This window comes from Lampetra planeri, chromosome 59 (assembly GCF_965212315.1).
Source record: "Lampetra planeri chromosome 59, kcLamPlan1.2.h2, whole genome shotgun sequence".
NCBI classification, from domain to species: Eukaryota; Metazoa; Chordata; class Hyperoartia; order Petromyzontiformes; family Petromyzontidae; genus Lampetra; species Lampetra planeri.
The window spans coordinates 332630-353842 of record NC_136165.1 but is presented as its reverse complement, the minus strand read 5'-3'; the positions used below and the strand labels follow the sequence as shown (position 1 = coordinate 353842).

Below are 21213 nucleotides of genomic sequence, written 5' to 3'. Positions count from 1 at the left end.
CCGGTGAGACTCGCCACAAAGCCCCCACGCCGTGGGGGCTGTCACAGGCGCAGCGGTCGCGAGGTTCGTGGCTTCTTGTCATTGCACCTGAAGTACCAACCAACCAGAGACAGCACACATGCACTCTCCCACACACTTCACAATCAAGTTTATTTCACAAGCTAAGCCCATTGAGCTAATGAGCTTTTTTTAAGGGTGTCTCAGCCAGCAGACATCAGAGCATTCCACAATTACAGATTTAAGAAAACCAAACACTTAATAATCCTTTGCTGTGGGCGGCCGTGTGATGAGGTGGTGACAACTCGTGCCTCACAGAGGGTCCCCGGTTCGACTCCTGACTCGGGTGCCCTCCTGCGTGGAGTTTGTATGTTCTCCTCCTGTTCTGGATCAGCTCACTCTTACATTACATAAATTCTTCATTTCACCAGGTAGATGCATTCCTGAAAAGTGCCGCGTTAAGGGAAAGCACATTAAGCAAACATAATATCCCCATATATAATGTAACGATAAAGTTTTGCAAGATATAATACACGCACACAGTGATATGAAGATACCAATAATGGAGGGTATGCTGTCACGTCACGTTATCATTCCGCATTCCGCCTACTGTATCATACCGCTCAGCCGTGCAGTTTCATAGCGGGCACATTCCACGTTATAATGGGCACTTTCTTGCATTAGAACAGATGCATTCCGGATTATAATGGGTGCGGTCCGCGTTATAACGGGAGCCTTCCACGTTATAATGGGCACGTTCCACGCAATAAAAGGCACGTTCCACGCTTTAATGAGGTTGTCCCATGTCATAACGGGCGCGTTCCGTGTTATAACATGTGCGTTCTGCGTTATAGCAGCTACATCATGGGACCTCCTTTGCCAGTACCAAAGATATACTGGCAAAGGAGGTCCCATGATGTAGCTGCTCACCCCGAGCTCTCATTCCTCTGTTAGTGTTTGTCTTTGTGCTTGTACGCCTTTTGGCGTCCTCTGGTTTAACACCGTTTTGAGACTAGACTCAACAGAAAGCTGTCTAGTGTGGACCAATCAGTTTAAAAGACAATGCATATATTATCGGAGTGTTTTTTTTTTGCATACTGACCACAAGTATTGTGGTTAATTCAGACATGATTCCTTGTAAAAGGTTTAAGTTTTTTTTTTACATCTTAACACCTGTTTTGTTGCCAGGAAAAAGGGGAAAATCTATTCTCATATTTTGGTATTAGCAAAGGAGGTCCCATGATGTTCCACGTTATAATGCCTTGCTTTGTGAGAGCCACATTCAGTCACGAATCAGCTATGGCTCAGTCTCTAAAACTCAGGCTCAGCTCCAGCTCAGCCGTGGTTTGGCTCAGGCTTGAGCCACTCAGCTGCTGATAAAGATACACGAGTGGCTCAGCCGTGGCTTGGCTCAGCTCCTGGAAATCCTGAGTGTGGCTGGGGCCATGCTCGGAGTCGGCTCAATTCACACATTAGGGAATCACTACGTTAAGGCAGCACCCCAAACCCCCCTCTATCCCTTGCTTATTTGATCCTCTTCCCTATCCTTTCTGGAACCTTCCATGAGCGCGCTACTGGAACTCACAATGACATTACACTTGGGGAACGTATAATTATTTAATTCTGAATATAATTTGTTTCTGGTCATTCCTTAAGCAAGTCTAAGTCATGATTCATTTGTGGATTTTCTCTGCACAGCTCCAAGCGTGATAAATTTCAGAGAATGGAGATCAAGATGGCTCTGGCACTTCAGGGCAAGGACAGTGATGAGGACTACAACGTCGTCAAAGTCCTGAAATATTTTGACTTCAGAGGACACCACTGCATTGTCCTGGAGCTGTTGAAGTACGTACCATGTGTTCCCACCGCCCCCACCCCCCCCCCCCCCCCCTTGGCGTGGTTAACTTCATTAGCTAAACAAAAACTATTTTATTTAGCAGGTAAAGCCCACTGCCCGATTAGTTATTTTTCACAAGCGGCCTGGCTACAAATTATAGCTCAAAAAAGTGGCTGATGTGGAAATGTATGGCAGCCAAATACTCTAAACACATGTTTCTAAATGTAGAGGGAAAAACCAGAGGACCCGGAGAAAAATCCACGTGACCAGGGGGCGAACATGCAAACTCAGAATATACATGCGTCAGGGTCAGGATCAAAGCCCCGATCTCTTCCACACCAGGGGGGGTGATAACATCACACCACCGGGGCTAGATGTTACTTCTGGGATTCCCGTGCCAACCTCGTATTGCGATACTGTGGAGCTGTCATGTGCCCCAGGTGCACTAGAGGCCACTCCTCTTTTCTCAATCAGCACCGCCCACTTTTATATAGCCACGCCTCCACTCGATCAGCAGGTTGGCTGCAGCGCAGTGGTGACGCTTGTGCCCCTCGGTGAAAATCCCTGAGTTTGATTCTCAACACGGACGCCTTTCTGCGTGGAGTTTGTATCTCCTAATAGAGAACTCCACCACCCGGAAACAGAGCCAATGAAAGCAAGTGGTCAGATGTGCTAGCTGATTCGGTTTATCAGCAAACCAATGACCTAAACCCACACGGAGCTATGACTCATATTAGTCGTGAATGTGCAAATAGAATATTAATATTGTCGTTATCATAATCCACGTAGTATTGCAGGGTATGACACTGACACTGCGTCGTTGTTGTAATTGTTGTTGTTGCTTCTGCCTCTTTCACAGGGAGAGCCTCCATGATGTGATTAAGGAAGCGGGGCTCCGGCAATTGCACATGGGGATGGTGAAAACTTACACCAGGGGCATCCTCAAGTTCCTTTGCCACACCAAGGCCAGGAGCATCATCCATGCGGACATCAAGCCAGTGAGTGGACACAGCATTCAGCGCGACTTTGTTCCGGAGTTGTGTCATTATTGGGGACTCGGACCATAGAGAAAACCGCCCACGTTGGTCACAGGGTCGATGTGTTAGCTCTGTCCGTCTATCTGGAAGGAGACAGGGTCACGTTACCTCTGGTGATGATCCGGTATGAATTAAACTGTCGTGTAGAGTCGTGTCGCTATTGGGGGACTCGCCACAGAGAAAACCAGCAATGTAGATCACAGCGTTGCCACAAACTTTGGCAAACACAAACCGGAGCTGAAAAGAATGATTTTCAAAACGTGCCAAACACGCGTTTGAACTGACAGGTGCCCATTGTCGGCTTCCATGCTGTGAATGGAAAACTTCCCAAATCGTCACTAAATCCTTGCGCCCTCGAGTGTGGTTTTTGGTTCGTAACTCGTTAACGGACAGCTGTGAGCAACTAGGATAAGTTGTCTATAGAGCCGCACCCTTTTACTTAGATGGTGCTTCAGAGAGCTTTACATGTGATGAGCCTCGACGAACATCGCTCGTCTTGACGCAGAAAACAGGGAATGTTGCACTTGACTAAAGGTTGACGACGGCGCTACGCCTCACCTAGTTCCCCTGTTTAGTATGTACTGTGGTACGTGATTGATCCACTGCTGGCTGAATGCTATTGGCGTAACCTTCGAGTGTGAATTCCTTCTGCCTCTCTTCCTTTAGGAAAATGTTCTAATCAAGGACACCGTGACCGGCACCATCAGGGTCACGGACTTTGGCACCAGCTTTTTTGTGAAACGTCAACGTGAGTAACCTCACCTGGGTGTGAGTTTCTGCGTGTGGGTGTGTCTGTGTACCAGTGTGTGTGCAAGTCTCTTAGTGTCTGTACATGTGACAGTGTGTGATAACGATGCTGTTCATGACATAGTGAGTACACACATACATACATATTTGTTGTTGTTGTGATTGTTGTGCAGCTTTGTATGCTGGTGGGACCAGGCCATTCCAATCTCCGGAGGTATTGCTGGGCTACAGATTGACCTGTGCAGTGGACATGTGGGCACTGGGCTGCACGGTGGCGGAGTTGGTGACCGGCAGGGAATTATTCCAGTCGGACAGCCGCGACGACCACCTCCCGTGCTGCATGGAGGTATTTCCAACTGGGCGTTCACCCACTCGTGATTCCCCCCTCCCCTTCCTTAAAGTTGTAAGGAGAGGGGGGGGGCGATTGGGTACTTGGTGACCTGGCGAATGGCAGCCATCGTATGTTGTATGTGTGTACATGTGTGTGTCTTGTATGTGTGGGGGAAGCGGTGGTGCAGCGGTTAGCGTGCTCAGCTACAAACCCGGTAATGCGAGTTTGATTCCAAATCACGGCCAACATCAGTGAGGATTATCTGAACCGGTACTGGGCATCCCCGAGTTCGACTCAGCCTCAAATGAGTACCTGGTGCGGTGTGTACCTGCTTCAATATGGCCAACCATCCCCTCTCTGTGTCTACCACAGTCCTGGCCCTCAACAGGTGCCGCTGCTGTTGCTGCTGTTTCTACTCACTACTAAAAGCACTTGCCCCTACAGTTTGCTGCGCCTACACGGGTGACATTTGCCTTTATCTCAACCATGTGCAGATCCTCGGGTTGCCTCCAAGATGTATGATGGATGCAGCTCCTGACGGAATGCACTACTTTGGTGAGTTGAAGGGTGGGGCGAGCAACCGACCGGATTCAGTGTTAGGGTGTGGCCTGGAGCTGTTGGGGTGGCCATGGGGGGGGCCTCTTTGTATTTTCAATTCCTTGGGTGAGTGGGTGGGTAAATGGCTGTGTGGGAGAGTGGGTGGGTGGGTAAGTGGGTAGGTGGGCAAAGTGGTGGTTGGTGACTGTGTGTCTCTCCTGCTGTGCATGTCTCCTGCAGATCGTGTGGGCATGATGTTCTGCCCAGTCAAGAGAAGGGTGCCAGGGAGCTTGTCACTTCATGGGGCACTCAATAGCCACGACCCGGAGTTTGTTGATTTCGTCAGCTCCTGCCTGCAGTAAGAATCATCCCCCTCCCCCCTCCCCATGAGGATTTCCCCCACCAAGGTGATCAACGATCGCTCTCCTTCGATCACCAGGAAGATGTGGAGCTGAGTGAACCTGCCGATGACCAGTACCACCGGTGTTAAGATCGCCCTCTTTGGAGGCTCATTAAAGATTCTACTCGGCAGTGCGAGGCTCAGGGCATTTTTAGAGTACTGCGTATTGAAGGATTCCCGCTGCTACCACGACTACCGCTGCTGCCGTGCATTCCTGGACCTCGTGGGAGAAGGGAAGGAACGTCAATGCTCTCACCACGCCTCATCATGTGCGCCGCGTGTGACCCCCGTGTGTCTCTCAACAGATGGGATCCGGATTGTCGCATGACGCCAGCGCAGGCGCTGGGTCACAGCTGGCTCCGGACCGCGGCCACCAGCACCACCAGCAACGCCACCACCACTGCTACTCCTGGCAGTGTACAGTGTTTTGGAGCTGCTGAGCGACGGTAAGCCACGATCTGCTTGTCAAATATTCAAGACAGTCCATAGGGAGGTGTGGAGCCCGGGGCAAGTCACAATTAAACCGGAAGTATTACTAATAATACAGGTTTGTTTCGGTTAGATCGCGTAGATATACGTGTGTTGTTAAACCCACCATCACCCACCACAGCCAATTAATAAGGTGTATCATCTTCTTGGTTCTTTCGGTAAAGTCACGTAGAAGAGAAGTAATAAAATAATACAAATAAAACATACTAAAATAATTCTCACGACGTTTCGGCCACAACGCAAGCAGCCGTCCTCAGGTGAAGATCAGGTCTGTCGGGGAGACAGCGTCTGAATCATGTAAACAAAATGTGACAATTAGTTACTAGATCAGCACACCAGTGTGTTGGAAAGTAAACTCACCACATTTACAATTCGAGTACGACATTTTGCCGGGGAGAATTGTGGAGAAATGTGATGTCATCATTTGTGAGCCAATCTGGTACGAAAGCCTACGTGTTAAAAAGACATTACGTCTGACACCGTGACATCGAAGCACAGGGCCGCCAGAAGCACGGTGCCCGGGGCGGTTTCCCCAGTACACCGTACCCGGCTCTATATTGATTACTACTACCCTGATTTAGCCAGCATGAGCCTCACTCAGTCTCAAGACTCTTTTTAATTAGAGTCCTGCCAAGTTGTTTGCAGTACAGAACAAATTTGCTTTTGTTACTGCTGCTATGCGATTCCTATTGAGTGATTTGGGGGTTCGATTTCTAACACTGCCGAGGATGTCCATCCAACACTGGTTGTGTGGCGTGTGTGTCAGGGTTCGGTTACGTGGAGGAAAATGCCAAACCCCAAGGAATGAAAGTTACATTTTAATGTACAATTTCATTGAGGGACTGTGTGTTGTCTTGGTGAGGTCTGGGGCTGTTTTTGTTGATGTTTTGCTGCCTTGCCCAAGTTTGTATTTAGTGTTGAAAAACTGGCAGGATTTTACGTACTTTGTGCTTATATGCTGAATTATTTTGTGACTTTCTTACATATTTACACGTTGCACTCATTTTCTTATGTTTGTTGTTGTAACTTGCTGACCTTGTGCCTCGACTGCATATCTGTGAAAGAAGAGCTTCATAGCTTATCGGATTCCTCTTCATCCAGTCTAAATAACACTGGTCAACAAAAAAAACATGTTTTTCTGGCCTGGACTTTTGCAGCTGTTTTAGACTAATTTCAGTATGCTGATTCCAAATCTTATCTCAGATTTGCTCGATCACATCTCATTTTTATGCTATCGGCATACCCCATTTTCATTGCTTTTATCTGAAATTAACTCTGTCACTTATGATTGCAAGTTGTTGCGAGTCAGTGACTGCTTTAGTGTTAAAATATGGTGCTGTATTTTTAGGATAGTGTGTTTATAATATCATTTTATGTAGATATCCACATTTATTTAATATTTTTCTTCTGCAGTTTTTATTGAAAGTGCAATATTTGAGATCTCAAAAACCTGATGTGATAGACAAAAACTGAAGCCAGATTTGGAATCAGCACCCCAAAATTACCTTAAACCCGTTGGAATACCTTATGCCAGAAAAAGTGTTGACCAGTGTAATTTTCCACATTCCACACGGAGAAAGTGGCCCAAGTTTGGGCATCAAACCCAGGTCCCTCTGACTGAATTCCAGCCCTGCCGCCTGCAAACGAACACATGTACAGTTCAAACCCCACGTGTACATTCGGTTATATACGGATGTATTTTTATAATTGGTTTCTGGGTGAGGACAAATAATGAAGCAGCCATATATTTGCCATGTAGCCTTTCATCCAGTGTGATATCGCAAGACTAATGCCCATTTTGTAACCAGACCCACGATGGGCAAAGGTATGCTGTGTTACTGCAGCATCGTTATTAACCTGGTTAATCTATCTCCGCACGATGGTGGGGGGGGGGGGGGGAGTGCAATCTCTGCTGTAGCAGGAAGTTGGAACGGTGTCGTGCGCATCTCTTTACAGAGCGGAGCCGGCGCTGCCCCCATCCTCCGCGCTTGCCCAGGCCTCTAAATGGCTGACGGTTGTTGTGGAGGAAGAGGACACTCCGGTGGAGGAGCTGTTGGTGCAGGAGGAGGAGACCCTGGTGGAGGAGCTGGTGGTGCAGGAGGAGGAGACCCTGGTGGAGGAGCTGTTGATGCAGGAGGAGGAGACCCTGGTGGAGGAGCTGGTGGTGCAGGAGGAGGAGACCCTGGTGGAGGCGTTGGTGGTGCAGGAGGAGGAGACCCTGGTGGAGGAGCTGGTGGTGCAGGAGGAGGAGACCCTGGTGGAGGAGCTGGTGGTGCAGGAGGAGGAGACCCTGGTGGAGGAGCTGTTGGTGCAGGAGGAGGAGACCCTGGTGGAGGAGCTGGTGGTGCAGGAGGAGGAGACCCTGGTGGAGGAGCTGTTGGTGCAGGAGGAGGAGACCCTGGTGGAGGAGCTGGTGGTGCAGGAGGAGGAGACCATGGTGGAAGAGCTGATGGTGCAGGAAGAAGAGATGAGGGGGGAGACAGAGGAGGTATGGACGAAGGAGCAGGAGATGGTGGTGCAGGTGGAGGAGACATTGGTGGAGAAGATGGTGGAGAAGGAGATGACAAGGAAAGAGGATCAGGTGATGGTGATGCAGGAGGAGAAGAGGAAGCGAGAGAGTCTGGCCCGCATAGCGAGAACCATCCGTTCACTCCTCCGACGCGTGCTGCTGTGTGGTGGCCGGTCCACCACACAGTAGAGGTGGTGGTGGTGGTCACGGATCGTTGTGAACCACGACCACTATCACCATACCCACCACACACACCCTGCACCCATTCACCCCCCTGTAATACCCACCACCCACCGCACACCACACACACCCTGCACCCACCCACCCCATGATGCCACCCCCACCACATTCCACAGGTTTTGGGTTATTTCAGGGATAAGGGGTTTAGAGGTTTCGGGATTTCGAGGGTTATAGGGTTTAGGTGTTGAGAGTGTCAGGGGTTGAGGGGATTCGAGAGTTAGAGGTTTAGAGGGTTAGGGTTTTCAGGGTAAAGGGGGTTCAGAGGGTTAGGGGTTTATAGGGTTTTGGGTTTACAGTGAGGGAAAAAAGTATTTGATCCCCTGCTGATTTTGTACGTTTGCCCACTGACAAAGAAATGATCAGTCAATAATTTTAATGCTAGGTTTATTTGAACAGTGAAAGACAGAATAACAACAAAATCCAGAAAAACGCATGTCAAAAATGTTATAACTTGATTTGCATTTTAATGAGGGAAATAAGTATTTGACCCCTCTGCAAAACATGACTTAGTACTTGGTGGCAAAATCCTTGTTGGCAATCACAGAGGTCAGACGTTTCTTGTAGTTGGCCACCAGGTTTGCACAAATCTCAGGAGGGATTTTGTCCCACTCCTCTTTGCAGATATTCTCCAAGTCTTCTTGGTTCTTTCGGTAAAGTCACGTAGAAGGGAAATAATAAAATAATAAAAATAAAACATAATAAACCAATTCTCACGACGTTTCGGCCACAACCTAAGCAGCCGTCCTCAGGTGAAAACCAGGTCTGTCGAGGCGACAGTGCCTGAATGAAACAGCACACGTGCTTGGAGCATATATATGCTGGGTTGGAAGGGGGGAAAAGGGCGCCTTGACAAAATATGCATATCAATAGCAATTTAGCATATTTATGGGAAATGCAGGTATGTGATTAGTACTACTTATGCCCGTGCATTATGCAGGATTAGCAGCATCAAAGGGAGGGGATAGGGGTAGCATTTATAAAGGGAAGGAGTGTTAATAGTATGTATCTGCAGTAACTAAAACCACCACGTAAACAACTAAAGTATAAACTACATACTATCATCAGTATACTAAATATACTCTACAATAAGCTGAGTTACTAACAGTAAGTAATACATTACAATTCTATGTCGTAAAAAATATATAATATGCTTCCATCTAAACTTTATTCTCTTACATCACACGAGTCTACACCGTACTATATACTGCCATAGACAAACCCAACATTAAATTACATACTGTATTGCTATAAACCACCTTATACATTGTAATATTACACTATGTATTATTCTACCCACCCTAATGTATATCACACTGCTGTATATTGACTATACAATTACGATACTATATATTACTTTGTACATTGTATTAAGCATATAAATGTTATACTATTTGTTATTATACACTGTACCATTGACCGTCGTGTGAAAGATACTAAGAGGAAGCAACAAAATATGTCAATGGGTGAGTAGTGTGGGAAACTTGCAGCGGAGCAAAGAATCCATTCCCTGCTGAGAATACAATGCCAGTGAGTGGAACGCGGTCTGAAAGTCACCGTAAACGTGAACACAATCAGTTAAGATCCGAAATGGTTTATTACGTCCTTCCAATGATTGCTAAGTCAGAATCCATCTTCTCGGTTGAAATTGTCTCTGTGTTTGTATATGTGGATCGCCTCATGAACGAATCTCTCATGGTAGCCAGATGGCTTGCAGAGAACCTCTGTCTTGGAGAAGTCAATATCATGTGAGCCCACTGAATTGTAACAGTGATCTGCCACGGCTGAGGTGTTTGTCCTACCGTGTTTCAAGTCTGCTTTATGTTCACGGATGCGGTCCGAGACATGTTGTTTGGTTTCTCCAATGTAACTGCTACCACAGAAGCAACTTAGTTTGTAGACGCCAGGGTACTGTATGTCTGGAACCACATCTTTTACAGATGGGACCAGATCACGGATTTTATGTACTGTGTTGATTTGGACCTGGATCTTGTGTTTTATCAGGATTTTGGAGATCTTTTTTGTGACCCCAGCAATGTACGGTAAGGTGATGGTCTTGAAAGGCTCCTCAACAGGATCCTTCTTGATGGTTGGAGTGATGGCTTTGCGGATTGTGTAGTCGGAGTAACCATTAGCCTGAAGAGCTTGGCGTACGTGTTTGAGTTCACTGGCAATGTGTTCCTGGTCGGATATGCATTGGGCTCTATGGTATAGAGTCTTGATGAGGGAATTCTTCTGGGATGGATGGTGGTGGGAATCCGGTTTTAGGGAAGCATCCGTATGGGTGGCTTTCCTGTAGACAGAGTGGCTCATTGAACCATCAGGTCTCATTTTAATTAGGACATCCAAAAAGGGTAGCTTGCCATCTTTTTCGACTTCCATGGTGAATCTGATGGCTGGGTGTATGGAATTGATGTAGTCGAGAAATTGGTCTAGAGCAGGCCGGCCATGTGGCCAGATGACAAAAGTGTCATCTACGTACCTCTTCCATAAGGTCGGGCGTAGAGTGGCAGTCTGGATGGCGTCAGTCTCAAATTTCTCCATGAACACGTTGGCTACAACCGGAGATAGGGGGGAGCCCATTGGGGTGCCCTCAGTTTGCTTGTAGAAAGTTCCATTCCAGGTGAAGTATGTATTGGTTAAGCAGTGTCTCACCAGGGGGGGTACCCCAGCGTTCAGTCATTGATGAACCAAGTCTTCAATTATTGCGATGGTGTCAGGTACAGGAACTTTGGTGAATAAGTAAACCACATCAAAACTGACAAGCAGGTCGTCTGGGGACAGGGAAATCCCCTTGATTGTCGATACCAGGTCAGTAGAGTTTAGTACCGCAGAGGTGGGTTTTCCAGTGAAAGGCCGTAGGATTTCAGACGAAAAACGAGCCAGTTTGTAGGTGGGGGAGTTGATAGTAGAGACAATGGGACGAAGAGGTGTATCTTCTTTACGTATATTTGGCAAGCCGTATAATCTTGGTGGCCTGGCTGCAGAAGGTTTCAACGAGAACTGTTTGGTCTGATCAATTAATGCGGTTGAAGCAGAAATGATTTTGTTGGTTTTAGAGACGAGGCTGTTGGTGGGGTCTCTTTTTATTTTTGTATAGCTGCCATCGTTGAGTAGTTCTTGAATTTTGTTGTTGTATTCTATTTTGTCCATGATGACAGTGGCATTGCCTTTATCGGCTGAGAGCTAATTCAAAACGCTCATCTTTGCTGATGTTGCTAGCTGGCATCTTAGCGTTTTTGAGGGTTGCAGAGATTTCAGATCTTGCTACGTCTGCAGCGATGTGACTCAGGCCCTTGAGAGCTACATCTACTCTAGCAATTATATCATTAACTGGTATGTGTCTAGGTGTGACTGCAAAGTTTAGTCCTTTAGCTAAAACGGATTTCAGACCTTCAGAAATAGAACTGTTACTGCGATTAATTACGACTTTGTTAACGTCTAACTTTTCAATGTGTGGGTCCGGTCTCTTGTTTGAGAGGCGGTTGAATTTGGAAATCAAGTTGTCCTTACATTTGGTCGACATAGCGGCAGCTGAAGAGGCAGTCATTTTGTCTACATATTCCCAATCCTATGTGGACATTGTTGCACTCAAAGATAAGTGTGATTTGTAGAGTGTCTTGTCTAACTGATCTAGATCGGTGCACGTAAGTCTGATTTTCTCTGAGATAATGCTAAACGAATTCTATCTAGAACTAGCTTAGCTCTTATCTCAGAGAAAATCAGACTTACGCGCACTGATCTAGATCAGTTAGACAAGACACTCTACAAATCACACTTATCTTTGAGTGCAACAATGTCCACATCGGATTGGGAACATGTAGACAAAATGACTGCCTCTTCAGCTGCCGCTATGTCGACCAAATGTAAGGACAACTTGATTTCCAAATTCAACCGCCTCTCAAACAAGAGACCGGACCCACACATTGAAAAGCTAGACGTTAATAAAGTCGTAATTAATCGCAATAACAGTTCTATTTCTGAAGGTCTGAAATCCGTTTTAGCTAAAGGACTGAACTTTGCAGTCACACCTAGACACATACCAGTTAATGATATAATTGCTAGAGTAGATGTAGCTCTCAAGGGCCTGAGTCACATCGCTGCAGACGTAGCAAGATCTGAAATCTCTGCAACCCTCAAAAACGCTAAGATGCCAGCTAGCAACATCAGCAAAGATGAGCGTTTTGAATTAGCTCAATTAAAAAAGAGGGATGACATTGTCATCCTCTAAGCCGACAAAGGCAATGCCACTGTCATCATGGACAAAATAGAATACAACAACAAAATTCAAGAACTACTCAACGATGGCAGCTATACAAAAATAAAAAGAGACCCCACCAACAGCCTCGTCTCTAAAACCAACAAAAGCATTTCTGCTTCAACCGCATTCATTGATCAGACCAAACAGTTCTCGTTGAAACCTTGTGCAGCCAGGCCACCAAGATTATACGGCTTGCCAAAGATACATGAAGAAGATACACCTCTTCGTCCCATTGTCTCTACTATCAACTCCCCCACCTACAAACTGGCTCGTTTTTTGTCTGAAATCCTACGGCCTTTCACTGGAAAAACCACCTCTGCGGTACTAAACTCTACTGACCTGGTATCGACAATCAAGGGGATTTCCCTGTCCCCAGACGACCTGCTTGTCAGTTTTGATGTGGTTTCCTTATTCACCAAAGTTCCTGTACCTGACACCATCGCAATCATTGAAGACTTGGTTCATCAAGGACTGAACGCTGGGGTACCCCCCCTGGTGAGACACTGCTTAACCAATACATACTTCACCTGGAATGGAACTTTCTACAAGCAAACTGAGGGCACCCCAATGGGCCCCCCCCCCTATCTCCGGTTGTAGCCAACGTGTTCATGGAGAAATTTGAGACTGACGCCATCCAGACTGCCACTCTATGCCTGACCTTATGGAAGAGGTACGTAGATGACACTTTTGTCATCTGGCCACATGGCCGGCCTGCTCTAGACCAATTTCTCGACCACATCAATTCCATACACCCAGCCATCAGATTCACCATGGAAGTCGAAAAAGATGGCAAGCTACCCTTTTTGGATGTCCTAATTAAAAGGAGACCTGATGGTTCAATGAGCCACTGTCTACAGGAAAGCCACCCATACGGATGCTTACCTAAAACCGGATTCCCACCACCATCCATCCCAGAAGAATTCCCTCATCAAGACTCTATACCATAGAGCCCAATGCATATCCGACCAGGAACACATTGCCAGTGAACTCAAACACGTACGCCAAGCTCTTAAGGCTAATGGTTACTCCGACTACACAATCCGCAAAGCCATCACTCCAACCATCAAGAAGGATCCTGTTGAGGAGCCTTTCAAGACCATCACCTTACCCTACATTGCTGGGGTCACAAAAAAATCTCCAAAATCCTGATAAAACACAAGATCCAGGTCCGATTCAACACAGTACATAAAATCCGTGATCTGGTCCCGTCTGTAAAATATGTGGTTCCAGACATACAGTACCCTGGCGTCTACAAACTAAGTTGCCTCTGTTGTAGCAGTTACATTGGAGAAACCAAACGACATGTCTCGGACCGCATCCGTGAACATAAAGCAGACTTGAAACACGGTAGGACAAACACCTCAGCCGTGGCAGATCACTGTTACAATTCAGTGGGCTCACATGATATTGACTTCTCCAAGACAGAGGGTCTCTGCAAGCCATCTGGCTACCATGAGAGATTCGTTCATGAGGCGATCCACATACACAAACACAGAGACAATTTCAACCGAGAAGATGGATTCTGGCTTAGCAATCATTGGAAGGACGTAATAAACCATTTCGGATCTTAACTGATTGTGTTCACGTTTACGGTGACTTTCAGACCGCGTTCCACTCACTGGCATTGTATTCTCCGCAGGGAATGGATTCTTTGCTCCGCTGCAAGTTTCCTACCCCTACTCACCCATTGACATATTTCGTTGCTTCCTCTTAGTATCTTTCACACGACAGTCAATGGTACAGTGTATAATAACAAATAGTATAACATGTATATGCTTAATACAATGTACAAAGTAATATATAGTATCGTAATTGTATAGTCAATATACAGCAGTGTGATATACATTAGGGTGGGTAGAATAATACATAGTGTAATATTACAATGTATAAGGTGGTTTATAGCAATACAGTATGTAATTTAATGTTGTGTTTGTCTATGGCAGTATATAGTACGGTGTAGACTCGTGTGATGTAAGAGAATAAAGTTTAGATGGAAGCATATTATATATTTTTTACGACGTAGAAGTGTAATGTATTACTTACTGTTAGTAACTCAGCTTATTGTAGAGTATATTTAGTATACTGATGATACTATGTAGTTTATACTTTAGTTGTTTACGTGGTGGTTTTAGTTACTGCAGCTACATACTATTAACACTCCTTCCCTTTATTAATGCTACCCCTATCCCCTCCCTTTGATGCTGCTAATCCTGCATAATGCACGGACATAAGTAGTACTATTCACATACCTGCATTTCCCATATCCCCTCCCTTTGATGCTGCTAATCCTGCATAATGCACGGGCATAAGTATTACTAATCACATACCTGCATTTCCCATAAATATGCTAAATTCCTCTTGATATGCATATTCTTTTGTCAAGGTGCCCTTTTCCCCCCTTCCAACCCAGCTTATATATGCTATAAGCACGTGTGCTGTTTCATTCAGACGCTGTCGCCTCGACAGACCTGGTTTTCACCTGAGGACGGCTGCTTGCGTTGTGGCCGAAACGTCGTGAAAATTGTTTTATTATGTTTTATTTTTATTATTTTATTACTTCCCTTCTACGTGACTTTACCGAAAGAACCAAGAATATGAATCCCTGCAGTCACGAAAGCTTTAAATCGAAAAATTCTCCAAGTCATTAAGGTTTCGAGGCTGACGTTTGGCAACTCAAACCTTCAGCTCCCTCCACAGATTTTCTATGGGATTAAGGTCTGGAGGCTGGCTAGGCCAGTCCAGGACCTTAATGTGCTTCTTCTTGAGCCACTCCTTTGTTGCCTTGGCCGTGTGTTTTGGGTCATTGTCATGCTGGAATACCCATCCACGACCCATTTTCAATGCCCTGGCTGAGGGAAGGAGGTTCTCACCCAAGATTTGATGATACATGGCCCCGTCCATCGTCCCTTTGATGCGGTGAAGTTGTCCTGTCCCCTTAGCAGAAAAACACTCCCAAAGAATAATGTTTCCACCTCCATGTTTGATGGTGGGGATGGTGTTCTTGGGGTCATAGGCAGCATTCCTCCTCCTCCAAACACGGCGAATTGAGTTGATGCCAAAGAGCTCCATTTTGGTCTCATCTGACCACAACACTTTCACCCAGTTGTCCTCTGAATCATTCAGATGTTCATTGGCAAACTTCAGACGGGCATGTATATGTGCTTTCTTGAGCAGGGGGACCTTGCGGGCGCTGCAGGATTTCAGTCCTTCACGGCGTAGTGTGTTACCAACTGTTTTCTTGATGACTATGGTCCCAGCTGCCTTGAGATCATTGACAAGATCCTCCTGTGTAGTTCTCACCTCCACGAGGTGAGATCTTGCATGGAGCCCCAGGCCGAGGGAGATTGACAGTTATTTTGTGTTTCTTCCATTTGCGAATAATCGCACCAACTGTTGTCACCTCATCGCCAAGCTGCTTGGCGATGGTCTTGTAGCCCATTCCAGCCTTGTGTAGATCTACAATCTTGTCCCTGACATCCTTGGAGAGCTCTTTAGTCTTGGCCTTGGTGGATAGTTTGGAATCTGATTGATTTCTTCTGTGAACAGGTGTCTTTTATACAGGTAACAAGCTGAGATTAGGAGCACTCCCTTTAAGAGTGTGCTCCTAATCTCAGCTCGTTACCTGTATAAAAGGCACCTGGGAGCCAGAAATCTTTCTGATTGAGAGGGGGTCAAATACTTATTGCCCTCATTAAATGCAAATCAATGTATAACATTTTTGACATGCGTTGTTCTGGATTTTGTTGTTGTTATTCTGTCTCTCACTGTTCAAATAAACCTACCATTAAAATTATAGACTGATAATTTCGTTGTCAGTGGGCAAACGTACAAAATCAGCAGGGGATCAAATACTTTTTTCCCTCACTGTAAGGGTTTAGGTTAAGGGTTCAGTGGGTTAGAGGTTTGGGGGTTTATGGGTTAGGATTTTAGAGGGTGATGGGTTTAGACCGTTATGGTTTTAAGGGTAAAGGGGTTTTGAGGGTTGGGTTTTAGAGGGTTACAGTTTAGAAGGATATGGGTTTAAAGGGTTCTCGGTTTAGATAATTAGGTGTTTAGAGGATTTATGGGGTTTGATTGTTAAAGGGTTAGTGGTTTAGAGGGTTAGGAGTTTATAAGGTTATGGGCTTAGGGGTTTAGAGGTTTTGGGTGTTTCAAGGGTTATGATGTTTCGGGGTTGAGTATGTTAGAGGTTGAGGGGTTTAGAGGGTTAGGGTTTTCGGTGTATTTGGGTTAGGATTTAAAAGGGTGAGTTTAGACGGATATGGTTTTAAGGGTAAAGGGGTTGAGTTTAGAGGGTTTGGGGTTTAGAGAGTTGGGTGTTTAGAGGTTTAGAGGGTTCATGGGTTTTGATTGCTCGGTGTATTGGTTTACAAGGTTAGGAGTTTTAGAAAGTTATGGGTTTAGAGGTTTTGATGTTTAGTGGATTACGGTTTTACAGGTTTAGGGGTTTCGACGGTTTGGGGTTTATAAGGTTAAGGGTTTAGGCAGTTAAGAGTGTTGGGGGTTTATGGGTTGCCGTTTTATAGGGTGAGGTGTTTAGACGGTTGGGGTCTTAAGGGGAAAGTCCTTCAGAGGATGTGGTGTTTAGAGGGTTAGAGTTTAGAACGTTTTGAGTTGAGGGTTTAGAGAGTTACATGTTTAGAGGTTTATAGGTTTTAGAGGGTTAGGGGTTTAGAGAGTTACGTGTTTAGAGGTTTATGGGTTTCAATTGTTGGATGTTGAATGGTTTAGATGGTTAGAAGTTGAGGAGGTTATAAGGGTATGTGTTTAGGGGTTTAGAGGTATCGGGGTTTCAAGGGTTAGTGATTTACAGTGTTAGGGGTTTAGTGGTTTGAGAGTTGAGGGTTAACACCTAGACTTTCACAACTAATATTGTCCGTAATAAAGTGGGTTTTTTTCGTTAGTCTCCAACACTTAATGGCACTTTTTGTTGATGTGACAAATTTTACTAATTGGCTGTTGCGGGTGGTGGTTGGTTTAACGACACGTTTATATTTACATAATCTAACAAAAAAACCCTTTATGGGTTTAGAGGGTTACGGGTTTAGTGGATTATGTGTTTAGAGGGTTAGCATTTTAGGGGCATAGGTGTTTTAAGGGTTATGCGTCTAGAGGGTTCGTTCTTTAGAGGGTTGGGGTTTAAATGTGTTGGAATTAGGTTACGGATTTATGGTTTTAGAAGGTTAGGGTTTCAAGGTTTAGAGGGTTAGGGATTCAGAGGGTTTAGAGGGTTTGGTTATTAATGGCTTAGACGGTTAGGGTTAAAAGAATAAGGGGTTTAGAGAGCGAGGGTTTTGGTGGGTTAGGGTTTTAAGGGTAAAGGGGTTGAGGGTTAGGGGTATAGGAATTTAGAGGGTTAGGGGTTGAGATGGTTAGGGTTTTGGGGGTTTAGAGGTTAAGCTTTTAGAGGGCGAGGGGTTTAAAGATTAGGGTTGTAAGGGTAAAGGGGTTGAGAGGGTTAGCGGTTTAGATGGTTATGGATTTAGATAGTTAGGGGTTTAGAGGGTTTTAATTGTTCGAGGTTTAGTGGTTAAGGTCTCTGTGCGAGTCCAACAGGTTTGTATGAGTCTATGGTAAGATAAAAAGAGTTCAGTTTAATTTGTATATTTCGAAACAGTTTGTTTACCTTTCCTGTGATGTTTTTGTATTGTATTTTTGTTGTTATTTTCTGACCCACCCGATTGGACGTCTGTGAAAACAGATCGTTATAGCTCATCAGATTGATCCAGTATGAATAAATATTCAAATTCTAATTCTATTGACCTCTGTGCGAATATATGGATTTCTGTGTGAGTTTTTGGGCCTTTGAGTGTATGGATCTCTGTGCGAGGTGATGGGTCTCTGTGCATGTCTATCGGTCTCTGTGAGTATGGGGTCGCTGTGTGAGTCTGAGTGTCTGTAGGAATGTATGGGTCTCTGTTGGAGTCTATGGGTTTCTGGGTATGGTTGTTTGTGCGAGTCTTACATGCACAAATTTAACTTAAAATGGCCATTGAGGGTTAGGGAATCCAAGTTGAATATTAAGTTCCCTGCAGTGCAAGCCAGCTCTCTAGTCGTGTCATCAAACAGCCCCTTCAAATCTTTAATAATAAAATAGACTTACTCCAGGAAATCCACACTGAGTCACAGTCGGGTCCTGAATTGTTTTTTTTTTTAAGTTTTCGACGAATGAATGATGAGTTCTTACACAAGTGGGGGAAACCGGAGAACCCGGAGAAAACCCATGCGTGCGAGGGTGAAACACTCTATCCCTGTACAGGTGAAGATGGCGATTAGTCCACTTGCTCTACTGCCTTCTCCTGGCGAGTCAGGTTATGGCACCTCGACGCCCACGGGAAGGTGATTTGCCAACATCATTGTGCGGTGATTCACCAACCCTCGCTACCTTCCACAGTGCTGGATTAGAGACGTGCGCTACCAACACCAGGCGAATGATAACAATAATAACTTTCTACTTCTAACTTGATAACAATAGGCGAAAAATAACAACAGGCAAATGATAACGACAGGCGAACAGTAATTATTATTTCCACTTAGAACTTGATAACAATAATTATTTCTACTTTTAACGAAATAACAATTATTTCTACTTATAACGTGATTACAATAATAATAACTATTTCTACTTTTAACTTAATAACAGGCGAATGATAACAGGCAAATTAAAAAAAACAGGCACCACATCTACGCCTCTACATAAGGAACGAAACAGGTGAATGTCTCCACAAATCTGGCTGTTGCCTGATGAATCTAGTTGTAATTACTGGCGAAACGTCGTACTCAGATTGTAAATGTTGTGGCTTGACTCTCCAACACACCGTGAGCTGTACTAGTTACAAATTGGCATGTTCTGCGTACGTGACAACCCTTACTAGTTGGCTGTGTCGGGTGGTGGTGGGTTTTAACGACACATTTATATATTTACGCGATCTAACCCAAAAAAGAAACCTCTATTATGGATGATATTGGTCGCGAAAGTCTACGTGTTAAACAAACCCGAAGGAATCAGAGGAAAATCGACGTGACCACGGGAGAAGATGCGATTAGTCCACTTGCTCTACTGCCTTCTCCTGGCGAGTCAGGTTATGGCACCTCGACGCCCACGGGAAGGTGATTTGCCAACATCATTGTGCGGTGATTCACCAACCCTCGCTACCTTCTAGTTGTAATTACTGGCGAAACGTCGTACTCAGATTGTAAATGTTGTGGCTTGACTCTCCAACACACCGTGAGCTGTACTAGTTACAAATTGGCATGTTCTGCGTACGTGACAACCCTTACTAGTTGGCTGTGTCGGGTGGTGGTGGGTTTTAACGACACATTTATATATTTACGCGATCTAACCCAAAAAAGAAACCTCTATTATGGATGATATTGGTCGCGAAAATCTACGTGTTAAACAAACCCGAAGGAATCAGAGGAAAATCGACGTGACCACGGGAGAAGATGCAAACTCCAAAAATACAGACATCAGGGTTGGGGTCAAAAATACGAATTCCAATAAACCAGTTTAACACGTCGACTTTCGCGAGGGAGTTTGCATCTCGCCACTGTGGCGCCTCATTCTCTGACTCACCCACCCACTAAACTACGAAAGCCACCCACACACTCACTCACCCACTCACCCTGCCACCCACTCAACTGCTAACTCACTCGCTCAAGCACACACACAGCCACTCAAGAACATACCTGTGCACCCACCTACACACCCATTCATTAACTCAACGACCCACCCACCAACCCACTCACTCACTCACTCTAGACTCCACTCACCCACCCACTCACCTATTCACTCCCCCACTCACACACCCACCCATCCACCCACCCACTCACCCACCCATCCACCCACCCACTCACACACTCACACACTCACTCACCCACCAACCCAACCACCCACTCAATCAATTACCCACCAACCACTCACCCACCCAATAAACGAAAACTGAACTATTTCTCATTGTACCAGCTAAGGCCCACAGAGCTATATAGATCTTTTTCAAAAGCGACCTTGTTACAAATTACAGGTAAACAAAGTGGCTTATCACATATACATTTATTGCAGCCAAATCCTCTGAATGCAAGTTTATTCTCAATGCAGAGGTAAAACCCCGATGACCCGGAGAAAAATCCACGTGACCACAGGGAGAAGATGTAAACTCGAAATATACAGGCGGCAGGGTCGGGATCAATTCCATGACCTCCTGTATACTATGCAAGGTAGTTAACATCGCACTACCGTGGTGCCCCATTCTCTGACTCACTCACCCACCCACTCGCACACTAACTTCCCCACTCAACCTCCTACACTAACTTACTCACCCACCTACCAGCCACTCACCCAAACACCCACCCATTCACCTACTGGCTCGCACCACTTACTCAAATACCCATCCACTCACACAATGACCCAGCCACTGACTCGAACACCCACCAGCTTACCCACCCAACCCCCATTCAACCACCCAACCACCAACCCACCCATTCACTCACTCACCCACGAAACAAAAACTAAACTGTTATTATTTTACCAGGTAAGGCCCACAGGGCTATATAGATCTTTTTCAAAAGCGACCTTGTTACAAATGACAGGTTAACTAAGTGGCTTATCACATACACATGCATTGCAGCCAAATCCCCTGAATGCAAGTTTATTCTCAATGCAGAGCGAAAACTCAGTGGACCTGGAAAAAAATCCACACGACCACGAGGAGAACAAGCACAATCAAATATACTTGCGACAGGGTCGGGATCGAATCGACAACCTCCTGTATACTAGGTGAGGAAGTTACCATCTCACCACCGTGGCACTCCATTCTCTGACTCACTCACTC

General features: G+C 45.5%; 1 long non-coding RNA gene across 1 annotated transcript in view; it reads right to left on the bottom strand.

The window, feature by feature from the left end:
* Positions 1 to 270: 270 nt before the first annotated feature.
* Positions 271 to 21213, bottom strand: part of LOC144736218 (uncharacterized) — a 29413-nt gene continuing 8470 nt past the window's right edge. The window contains exon 3 of the long non-coding RNA XR_013588737.1: positions 271 to 440. This is a non-coding gene — a long non-coding RNA (uncharacterized LOC144736218). The remainder of the gene's footprint in view (positions 441 to 21213) is intronic.